We start from the raw sequence: 11,255 nt of genomic DNA, 5'->3' as shown, positions 1-11,255 counted from the left end.
TCCCTCTTTGGCATTGATGGCAACACAACATGTCATAGCATAATGAAATTTGAGAATAAGACTTTCTCTAGTAGAAGGTTTTTCTCCTTCTAGCTCCTGCTAGAATTTTACACCTCAAACTTTAGTTATCTACAGGAAAACTCTCCCTCTTTCATAGTAATCTCTCCCTCTTTCATAAACTCACTTTCTTGAAAATTTCAAAAATTTATGACATTAAAATCTCCCTCTTTGACAACACATGCCAAAGACAACATAACTCAAATAAATTTCAATGTACCTAAGTATAGATTCATATGCAATGTTTTCATTACTTTGTTGCATCAACTAATAGATCTTCAACTCTGCTCCTATTGATGCATCACTAAAACTATATTTTAGTGAGCTTCAGCTAGGGGAATGACTCCTAACTTACCTCTTAGATACAAGAATACATCCTTAGGTAGTGACTTAGTGCATATGTTAGCAATTTGTTCTTTTGTATGGATATATTCCAATCTAATCTCCTTATCTTGCACCAATTCTTTGACAAAGTGATACTTTATAAAAATATGCTTGGTTTTGGAATGCATCACTAGATTCTTTAAAATGTTAGTTGCACTTGTATTATCACAAAACATGACAATTGGTTCTTTAATCTCTACCTCCATGCCTTCCAATAATTGTTTAAACCAAATAATGTTTAAATAGTTTATTGTTGCTGTAACATATTATGTCTCTACTATGGACTAGGATGCACAATTTTTCTTTTTACTTGTCCAAGAAACCAACCTCTTTCCAAGAAATAAAGCTCCTCCACTTGTACTCTTTCTATCATCAATGTTTCCTATCCAATTTGCATCAATAAACACTTTTAAATCCATATTTTCTCCAAGTTTATACCATAATCCATAGTCTTCAATGCCTTTCAAATATCTCATGATCCTTTTGATTACCATCACATGATTTTCTCTTGGTTTTTCTAAAAATATTGCTACAATACCAACTGCAAGGGCAATATCAAGTCTTGTATGCACTACATACTACAACTTTCCAATCATAGATCTATACGATGTCTGATCCACTTCCTTTGATTCATCATCCTTGGTAAGTGTCAATATAGTACACATAGGAGTCCCAACTAGTTTGAAGTCTTCCATACCAAACTTTTTTAGTATCTCCTTGATGATTTTTATTGAGTGATGTAGATACCATTCTTATTTTGTTGAATTTGAAGTCCAACAAAGAATTTGATCTCACCAAATATTGACATTTCAAATTCCTTGTTCATTTTCTCTAAGAATTGTTTACATTGATCATCATTTCCTGTAAACAAAGTATCATCCACAAATATTTCTACCAAAAAAATCTTATTATCTAGTCCTTCCTTGATATACAAGTTACTATTATCATTAGTTCTTTAAAAACCAATCTGAATAAGATAGTTATGTAATCTCTCATACCTTTCTCTAGGGGCTTGCTTTAGACCATACAATGTTTTATGTAGCTTGCATACCATGTTCTTCTTGTCTGGATCAACAAAACCTTTAGGTTGTTCAATGTAAACCTCTTCATCAAGTATACCATTGAGAAATGTTGACTTGACATCCATCTGATAAACTTTGAATCCTTTGTATGCAACATATGCAAGTAAGGTCATGACACCTTCGAATCTTGCAATAGGAGAAAAAGTTTCTCCATAGTCTATTCCTTCTTCTTGAGAGTATCCTTTACATACCAGTCTAGCTTTGTTTCTTAACACTTTACCATCTTCATTTAACTTATTTATGAATACCCACTTAGTTCCAATCACAATTTTGTCTTTAGGCCTAGGTACAAGAACCCATGTTTTGTTTTTGTCTATCTGCTCTATCTCTTCATTCATAGCCTCAATCCAACTTTCATTTTCTAATGCATATTCAACACTTCTAGGTTCAAAATCAGCAAGTAAACAAGTACCTTTCAATTTACTTCTTGTCATAGTTCCTTTAGATTTATCTCTAATAATTTGATTTGGTGCATGATGCCTCCTAACATACTTAGCTAATATAGGTTCCTTGCCTTTTGAATGCTTTGCATTTTCATCCTCTTGCACTTTAGCTTTAGGTTTTGACTATTTAGTCTACTACTTAGGTCCTTTAGACTTGGTAGACATTGGCTCAGTAGCATCAGAATGTGACTCGGGTTCTTGTAGCTTAGTTTGAACTTCCTGCAACTCGATTATTGAAGACTCTAGAGTAGAAGATTTTTGATTGACAGGTGTACCTGGTACTGTATCAGGTTCAATGAAAAAAAATCTCCTATAGTCTTTTGGTTCCCTTTTGCTTTCTTCTTTAGTTCTTTTTGCAAACTCATCAACTTTCACATGTGCACTTTTTATAACTTTGTGAGTAGACAAATTCAAACATCTATATGCTTTACTCTTGCAAGAATATCCCAAAAATATTCTTTCATCACCCTTCACATCAAACTTACCTTTTCTAGATTCTTTCAAAATGTAACATTTTATTCTAAATACTTTAAGGTAACTTACATTGGGTTTGTAGCCATACCATAACTCATAGGGGGTTTTGAATGAGTCCTTCTTTAGTTGTACTTGGTTCAAGGTATGAACTACAATGTTGATAGCTTCCTTCTAGTATTTGATACCATAGCTCTTTTCAATCATTAAGGTTCTTGCATAGTCCATGATAGATCTATTCCTTCTTTCAACTATTCCATTTTTCTTGGGAGTTATAGGTGTTGAAACCTACTTTTTGATTCCTATTTCAATACAAAAGTTATTGAACTCAAGTGAAATGAATTCACCACCTCTTTCCGACCTCAATCATTTTAATCTTTTGCCTGTTTCCTTCTCTACTCTAGCCAAATACCATTTGAACTTCTCAAATGCTTCTAATTTCTCTCTTAGGTACATGATAGTCATCATTCTTGAGTAATCATCAACAAAAAGAATGAAGAATTTTTCATTAGTATAGCTTTCAATTCCAATAGGTCTACACAAATTAGTATGCACAGTTTCTAAAACTTCTTCAGACTGATAGTTCTTACTTTTAAAACTAGTCTTTCCCATCTTACCAATTTAACAATTCTTGCATAGACCAACCTTAGGTTTCTTTATGTTAGGAATGCCTCTTACTTTCCTGAATTTACTTATTTTCAATAAGTTATCAAAGTTCACATGAAAAAACCTTCTATGCCATAACCAAATTTCTTCAACTTAAGCAATAAAGCATGAACATTCACCAAGTTAAAGATAAAAACAAGTTACCTTTTGTTTGAATGCCTAATCCAATCAGCGTTCCTTTGCCATCCAGTAGTCTTGCTTTTCCATGCATGAATTCCACTTTGAATCCATTATTGAGTAGTTATGCCACACTCAACAGATTGTGTTTAAGTCCTTCTACCCAATATGCATTATCACATACAAGTTCTTTCGGTAGTGAGATTCTTCATTTTCCTTTTATGCAACAAGGTTCATTATTACCAAACTTCACACTGCCACCATCATAGTCTTCAAAATGTTCAAACTTAGTTTTATCAATAGTCATGTTATGAGAACAACCACTATCTATAATCCATGTATCATTTTTGCTCACATGAGAAATAAGTACCATTTCCTCATCATTATCAAACTCATCTTTTACAACAATATAAACAATTTAATCTTCTTCTTCATCATTAGAATCGTTAGAATCCTTAGCCATGAAACATGTTTTCTTACCTTTTTCCTTGAATGATTTGAAGTTTTTTTTTCCATTGCACTTGTGACTTTTTTTCCCATCCTTGTTCTACTTATTTGGGCACCTAGCAGCAATATGTCTAATTTCTTCACAAGAAAAATAGATTACAGGAACCTTACCTTTGTATTTCTCTTTGCCTCTTGAATATTTTCTTACTAGCAGAGCTTCAATCACCTCAAGATCACTGTCTAAACTTTTTTTTGATTCTTCTTCACTATCTAACTGAGAATCCTTTATCTTCTTGCCTTTCTTCTTGAGTGAAATCTTGGCTTCAAATGTTGATTCAATGTTCTTAGTAGCTAGAACATAATTATCATAGTTATCTAGCTTGAATTCAGTCAATCTTCCAACTACGGCCTCTAAATTTATCTTATGATTTTCTTCACATCTTCTTTCTTGAATTGCAGAAACTCTAGTTGCATAAATAGGAAGTAGTGCTCTAAGAACTTTACTTATAATTGTTTCCTCTTTGATGTCTCCTCTAGAAGTTTTGATTACACTAACACTTTCTTTGACTCTTTCAACATATTTTTCAATGTTTTCACCTTCTCTCATCCTCATTTGATCAAATTGACCTCTCAAACTTTCTGCTTTGGCTCTTCTCACATTATCATCTAATCCATAGATCTCCTTTATCTTGTTCCACATTTCAAAAGCAATTTTGCAATCTTTGATATCATCAAATTTTTCATAACTTAGGGTAGATGCAATATCTATCATCATGTTGTTGTGAGTCTTCTTTTCAACAATATCCTTGATAGATAATGTGCCAATAGGTTCTACATATGCTTCATCTAGATATTTTAGTCATGTATCTCCAATGGAAGCTAGATGAAGTCTCATTAGTCCCTACCATGCTAAGAAGTTGTCCATGTTAAGTCTTGGAGTTTCCCTCTTGTAAGACATCCCGATCTTTAGCTTAGATCCTTGAAATATTTTGCTGCAAGCACCAAAAGCTCTGATACCAATTGTTGGAAATGTAGATGGAGTAATTGAGAGGGGGGTGAATCAGTTACCACAAAAAAAAATCCACAGTTCTCTTAGATGTCAAACAAGTTACTTACTACTGTCATTTGGTAAACATTCACAAAAATGTTGTAACTTGATAGAATAACTTGTTACTAATCTTTAAGCATTCACAATTATTAACATGCATGCAAAAGTAAATGACATGAACACAAGAGACACCAAATTTAACATGGAAACCTAATATGGGAAAAACCACCAAGTAACTAGCTACCAATTTTCACTCTTCTTAAGTGAGTCCTGTTAGGAGTCAACCCTGTTAAAGGTTACAAAACACACTGTTAGGTGTGAGCCTATTAGAGGATTTAATCACCCTATTAGGAGTGGCCTTGTTAGAAGACTTTAGAACAATTCAATGGAACTATCCACCTTGTTAGAGGATTTACCAAATGGCTGTAAAACTAACTCTGTTAAGAGATTTAGGAATCACTACTATAATGGTTAGAAGGTAACAATGAAATGACTTGAATAAGATGCAACTATATTTTCTGATTATAGATCTCTATTCTACACCATTAGATCCTCCTTAATCAAATATAGCTTTGTTGTTCCTTAATGATCTCTGATCATCGTTCAGAATTCACTCTCACAATAATCAGTGCACCTTCACATTCATATCATATCAAATTCATCACACTTAAAATTCACAACTTGACCTCTCATATATACCATTTAGATTATCAAGTCAGCTCAATTACAAGTTACAATCACCTATAATCATTACCATAGTTGACTGGAAATAATACTTAAAATAATTAAGCATTAAATCATAAATTAACAAATTCCTTTACTGGCTAACCGTACTTAGTAAACACTACTTCAAAAACAATTTCCTACATTAACCATCTCAACTTAGTTAACACTACAGATTCCATGAAATCCTTTGGCTATTGATTTAACTTAGTAAGAACTAAATTTCCTTCACTGACCATGAGAGCTCAGTAGACACTGTAAATCTTCTTGCAAACCAACTGAGCTTGTTAAGAGCTAACATATGACTTGTATGACATTTGTGTAACATCAAAGACAGTACATAATTGGATAATTGTATCCAACAGACCAAGTGTCAAAACTTAGTAATTGTTGAGTAACAGTGTTGAGAATGAATTTGAGGAAATTGTGAATCCCAACAGACTCAATTGATTTCTTGGGAGATGTAAAATTGTGTTGAAGAAAGGATTAATGAGTTGCATCATTAAATTTAAGGAGAGCATTAGGTGAATACCTTATAAAAATATTGCATAGAATTTTTTAGAGGATCATCAATAAGATGGACAAATACAAAGAATCATGTTGAACCTAACCATAAACCCTAAGATCTATGATGATTGTGGAAAATGAGAAAGTAAGAATTACCTATTTGAAAGAGGTATGGAGTCAAATGAATGCATGAAAGTGAAAGTATTTGTCTGAGGCATGTATAGAAGAAGGTTGTTTCAGAGATGCACAAGTGTATGAAAGTGAATACAAGCCTAAAGAATATTTCTTACATAGATGTTGTTGATATTACTAAGTGAATTCAAGTAGATGGCTTAAGTGTTGTTGAAGGGAGAAATTGATTTCTTGAAGTTATTCCAAGTGAATCAAGAATAGAGATGACAATGGAGATCTTATCAATGAATCAAGGCATGAACTGAATAGTGATCTAAACTTGCAAAACTGAGTTGTAATCATACATATCAAAACCCTATTATTTTCTTTCTAAACATTGTAAATAGTTTGTATTGAAATCCTTCTAACAGAGGTTGACCTAACAGTCATTTGAAGGACTTAAAATTCTATATAAATCCTTTAACAAGGTGACATTCTAAATGGAATGATCAAAGTCCTCTAATAAGGCCACTCCTAATAGGGTGATTAAATCATCTAACTAGGTCACTTCTAATAGTGTGTATTGTAAACCTTTAATAGGGTTGGCTCCTAACATAGCTTACTTCAAAAGAGTATAAATGTGGTGACATGTTCTTGGTGGTTTTTCCCAAATTGGGTTCCCATGTAAAATCCTAGTATCAAATCTACGTTGAATGCTTTATATGCTTTACATTTTACATCTAGAAAAGTATGTTATGTTTGGGATGGTAATTTTTTTATTAGTATATTAAAGACTAAGAAACAATAGGATAAGAAGAACAATGAATGTTTTATGTTTAATTGTTCAAATGATATTTATGGACCTTTAGTAAATATCCCCCCCCCCCCCCACTCCTCGGTTATTATAAACATTTCTAACAATTGGTATCAGAGCTTAGTGCTTTATTGGTAAACATATTTGTTCTTTCAGATTATTACTCCTTAATGCCCAATTTGAAACAACATCAGATCAGAAATAGTTGGAAAACTCCATATGGATGTTTTAGCTTTCCTCTAAATTGGTAGCTACAACTCCCTAAAATAGATTTAAAATGAATTTATTTTTCTTCCTAAACTACTTTGGGGTATGTTCTTAACCTGAGAATAGTAGAGGGAAAATTGAGCTAGACCTAAATAAAATCCAACTTAGGTAGATTGAAGTTTCTCAACACTGAAATAGATTTATGCATCCACACATCTTATGAATCCATAAATTTCATCCACATAATTAACTAATGACAAACTAAGATAATTCAAATATGAACTACAACTAATAAACTGGAAATGCTGCGAGGATTTCCTCTTCAAATGAACTATAACAATACTTAACACATTCATCCATTGCCTGAAAATAGGGGAGGTAGAACTCTATTCTTCCCTTGTTCCAATTCAAACAAAAGAGAAAACATAACTAAAAACAATACGAATTGGAACAAAAAATGTTTGATATAAAATACTATTTGATTGTCTCTACAACAAGAAGTACTTCACACCAAAAATTTGTTGACCTTTCATTAATCTTTTCAATGCATACATATAGATATTTTGAGATGACTATTACAATAGAAGTTTAATCAGTTCATCTTCTGAGGATGACAAATGGAAAGGTGCCAATTTTCCATATTACAAAATTACAAAAGAAAACAAAAAAGGGGCATAATATGAATCACTTAGACTTCTTCCCCTTTTCAATTTTCATCCTATATGCCTTAGCAACAACCATTAGTGGGATTAGCTCTTCATGGATGGGCACATTTTTATTAGTGAATCTCAAAAGCCATTTTGCATGTTCCCTTGCCAACTCCTTTACAACATTCAACTAATCTGGCAACTCCTTCGTGGCCACATGTATCCATCCACTGAGCATCTAGAGCTCTACGGTTCTATTCTGGCTACTGGAAGTTATTGCTAGCAGATTATCCAAAAAAGTAGAGAAGTTACTTTTCATCACTTCCACTCTAATGAGATCCTTTCCTTGAGCATTGGTTTGAGAATTAGTGTGTAGCCCTCTCATAAGCTCAAATTCCCTATCTTGAGTCTTCTTTACTTTACTCTCTATTTCTTTGAGTCCCTTCTAAGCCACCTAGATCATTTCTAGCTTGAATTGCATACTTTCAGGCCATTTGAACAAAGGTTCATTCCCTTTTTTCAGAATCTTTACTTCAACTACTTCCTTTTCTTTCATTTGGATAGTCATCTTTAAAAGGGAGATACAATCATCACATCTAACCCTTTCTCTGGCTAGAGTATTACTATTGGACAATATATTATCCTTTTCTTCCTCCAATCTGAGGATAACATTTCCAACTTGATCTATGAGAAAAAATCCTTCTGATTTAAGTTTCTCAATCCATTCTCTACCAATCTGGCCATAATGCCTATCTTCCTAGAGTTGGGAAATGAGATCTTGCACTTCAGCTGCACTAGGAGTCTGAGTCATAGACATACTAGAAATACTTTCTAGTGGAGTGACTAGTTGCCTAATAAATTTGTTCAATTCTTCTATCTCTACTTTCATGTTGATTTTTGACAATTTGAGACTCTCCAATTGTCCTTCTATCACTTCATTACTCAATCTCCGCAAGCCAACCTTTGTATCATTCTTGGCTTCTCCAAGATCAACTGAATGCAAAGTAAAATCATCAAGTGTCATATCTTCAATTCTCCCTCCTTTGTTTCACTTAGCTATTTCCATTGTCAAGTGCCCTATTTCTAAATCTTGCCCAAGTATTGACAAATTCTTCTGCTTCTTGACTTTTGCCAATGCATTCCTGGAATGAACCGCGAGGATACAATGTCATTCATAGAAACACTTTCATCCTTTCTCTTTCATTTCCTTTCCAAAGTATCTTCTAACCAAGAATTAGTTCCTATCACTTTGGAAGTTATTCTGAGTGATTCAATGCTGAACATTTTCTTCTTTACTAGAGTCTTGGTTATAGTAGTTGAAGAGAAAGGATTCTTTGAATCCTTAGGGATGAGTCTAGAGGAGCTTGGACCTTCTCCATCTCTGAAGTCTTCTTAGTCCCTTCATCTAATTCAGTGAACTCACTGCTACTACTTTTTCCATCCCCTAGGTTTACTATATATATAGGGGAACCACCTAGCTTCAAAAGTGAAACACTTGCTGATGGCACAGAGGCTATGCTAAGGAGATGGAATTGGAGTGTTATGCAAAGAAGGAATAGGGGTAGTGTGAGGAGATGGAATGGGAGTAGTATGTGGGAAAGGTACTGGAGTAGGGGCACTATCCTTTGGTTCTTCTACTTTCTTCTCTTCAGTACCAGTTTGGGTTCCTATAACTAGCAAGGAACCATCATGACATGTTTGGGCTATAGGAACATTCTTGTCTAGGGGTTGATCATCTCCACCCATAGGTTGAGCTAGTCCTTGGGTGGAAGCTATGGTCACTCCCACTATAGCACTCTAAGATCCACTAGGCGTTACAGCTATTGGAGAAGCTTGAGTAGCTGCACCCTTACTCTGACTCTTTCTAGTTGTCCACTAGACCCATTTTCTAGTTCTCTTAATTATCCTAGCCATCATGATATTGAGATTCTCTTCCACATCCACATATAGCTCAAAACTGATAGGAATTCCCCTTAATTTAGTCAAATATGTATTGCTATACATATTTTGACCATCATCCTCCAATCCTTCTACATTGAGATCAATGCCATATGTCTTTATTTGTTCCACTGTGAGTTTGGTGAAAGCATGATCTTGGCTTTCTAACTCATCCTTGTAGTCTGCCCAATAATCCATTAAAGTGGTGACATGCTTGATCACACTCCCAATTTGAAGCACCTCTCTTGCATATCGATTTGGGTCAAACATGGGCCTCACTACCTCATATTCCTCCAACTTGTACTTATTATGAAATTCCTTGAGTATGTTTTTGGCATTAGATCAAGAATCACAACTATAAGCCCTGCCCTTCATGGGGAATTCATACCCCTTCTTCCTTAAATTGGCACTCAACACATTCACTTGGATAGCTTGTCTCACAATCTCTATGAGCATGATCATGTCACTTGGGTATCTGGGTAGCTTCAGAGGAAATCCATCGAAAGTTGCAAGAAACAAATATGAGAAGGATGAGAATTGAATAAAGTATCTACCAAACTAACTGATGGCCACCATCACTTTTGGGCTAAACCTTCTCTCCAAGCATCCTTGTAGTTCCCTACAAATCCTCATTGTAAAAGAGTCATTAACTATGACATACTCTGCATAGCTATTCTATAACTATAAGCATGGATAAAATTCATAAATTTTTACATCATCAGGAAAATCCTCTATTCTAGGAAGGCCTAGCCATCATTGTAGAGAAGCCAACATATAAATTAGGAAAGAGGACATGTATAAGGTATTGTAGAAATTTGCAACACTAAGAGCTCTGGACAAATGTTCACTTACCTCATACACCCAATTAACATAATGTGTGTCTAAATAGATGATTTGCACTAAAAAGAAATATTGTTCTACAAAATTGAGTACTTCCACCTCACCTTTCAACCGATGCAAAATAACTTGAATGTCCACAATTTTGGGCTTGAGATCAATGCCGAAAAGGGTCTTAGGAACCTTGCTCTTAGCTCCTCGTGGCTTTTGGAACTAGGACCTCATAATTTCCTTTTTCCAAACCATCTTCTTCAAGGAGAACTTGGGCATGGCTCCTCCTATTGTCAATTCAAAAAATTCTTCTCGCTCAGGACTCTGGAGGTAATTGACTATAGTTTGCTAATTGATTGAGATCAAAACTATATGATCCGGCAACAAAAAAATTTTAGTGTCTAGATTGTAATGGTTAATACATTCAATGATTAGCTTAGGAGCTTGAATTTCCATTGGAAAGCTTGCTACTTCTACTAGCCCACTTCCATGGAGTTTCTCTATTATTGGGTGGATTGGCTCCATTCTCAACCTTCTTTTGAAATCTTGCATGTCAAAGAAATGGAGTGAGGTATCTATAACATTTTGCAACATTGACATAATCCCATTCAGTCCATTGAATCTGGAAAATCTTGTTGCCATCTTATATGAGATAGAGATGAATTGAAAATCTTAAAATTGAAGATAGCACAGAGAGTAGGACTTTGCAATTGTGACAATTTTGAAATCACTATTCAATTCAACAGCATAATAGCTCAATAAAGA

The sequence above is a fragment of the Cupressus sempervirens genome, chromosome 3, assembly GCF_028749045.1.
Source record: "Cupressus sempervirens isolate cs-2001-9-10 chromosome 3, ASM2874904v1, whole genome shotgun sequence".
Classification (NCBI taxonomy): domain Eukaryota; kingdom Viridiplantae; phylum Streptophyta; class Pinopsida; order Cupressales; family Cupressaceae; genus Cupressus; species Cupressus sempervirens.
The sequence above is the reverse complement of the archived record's forward strand: the minus strand, read 5'-3'. Positions refer to the sequence as shown.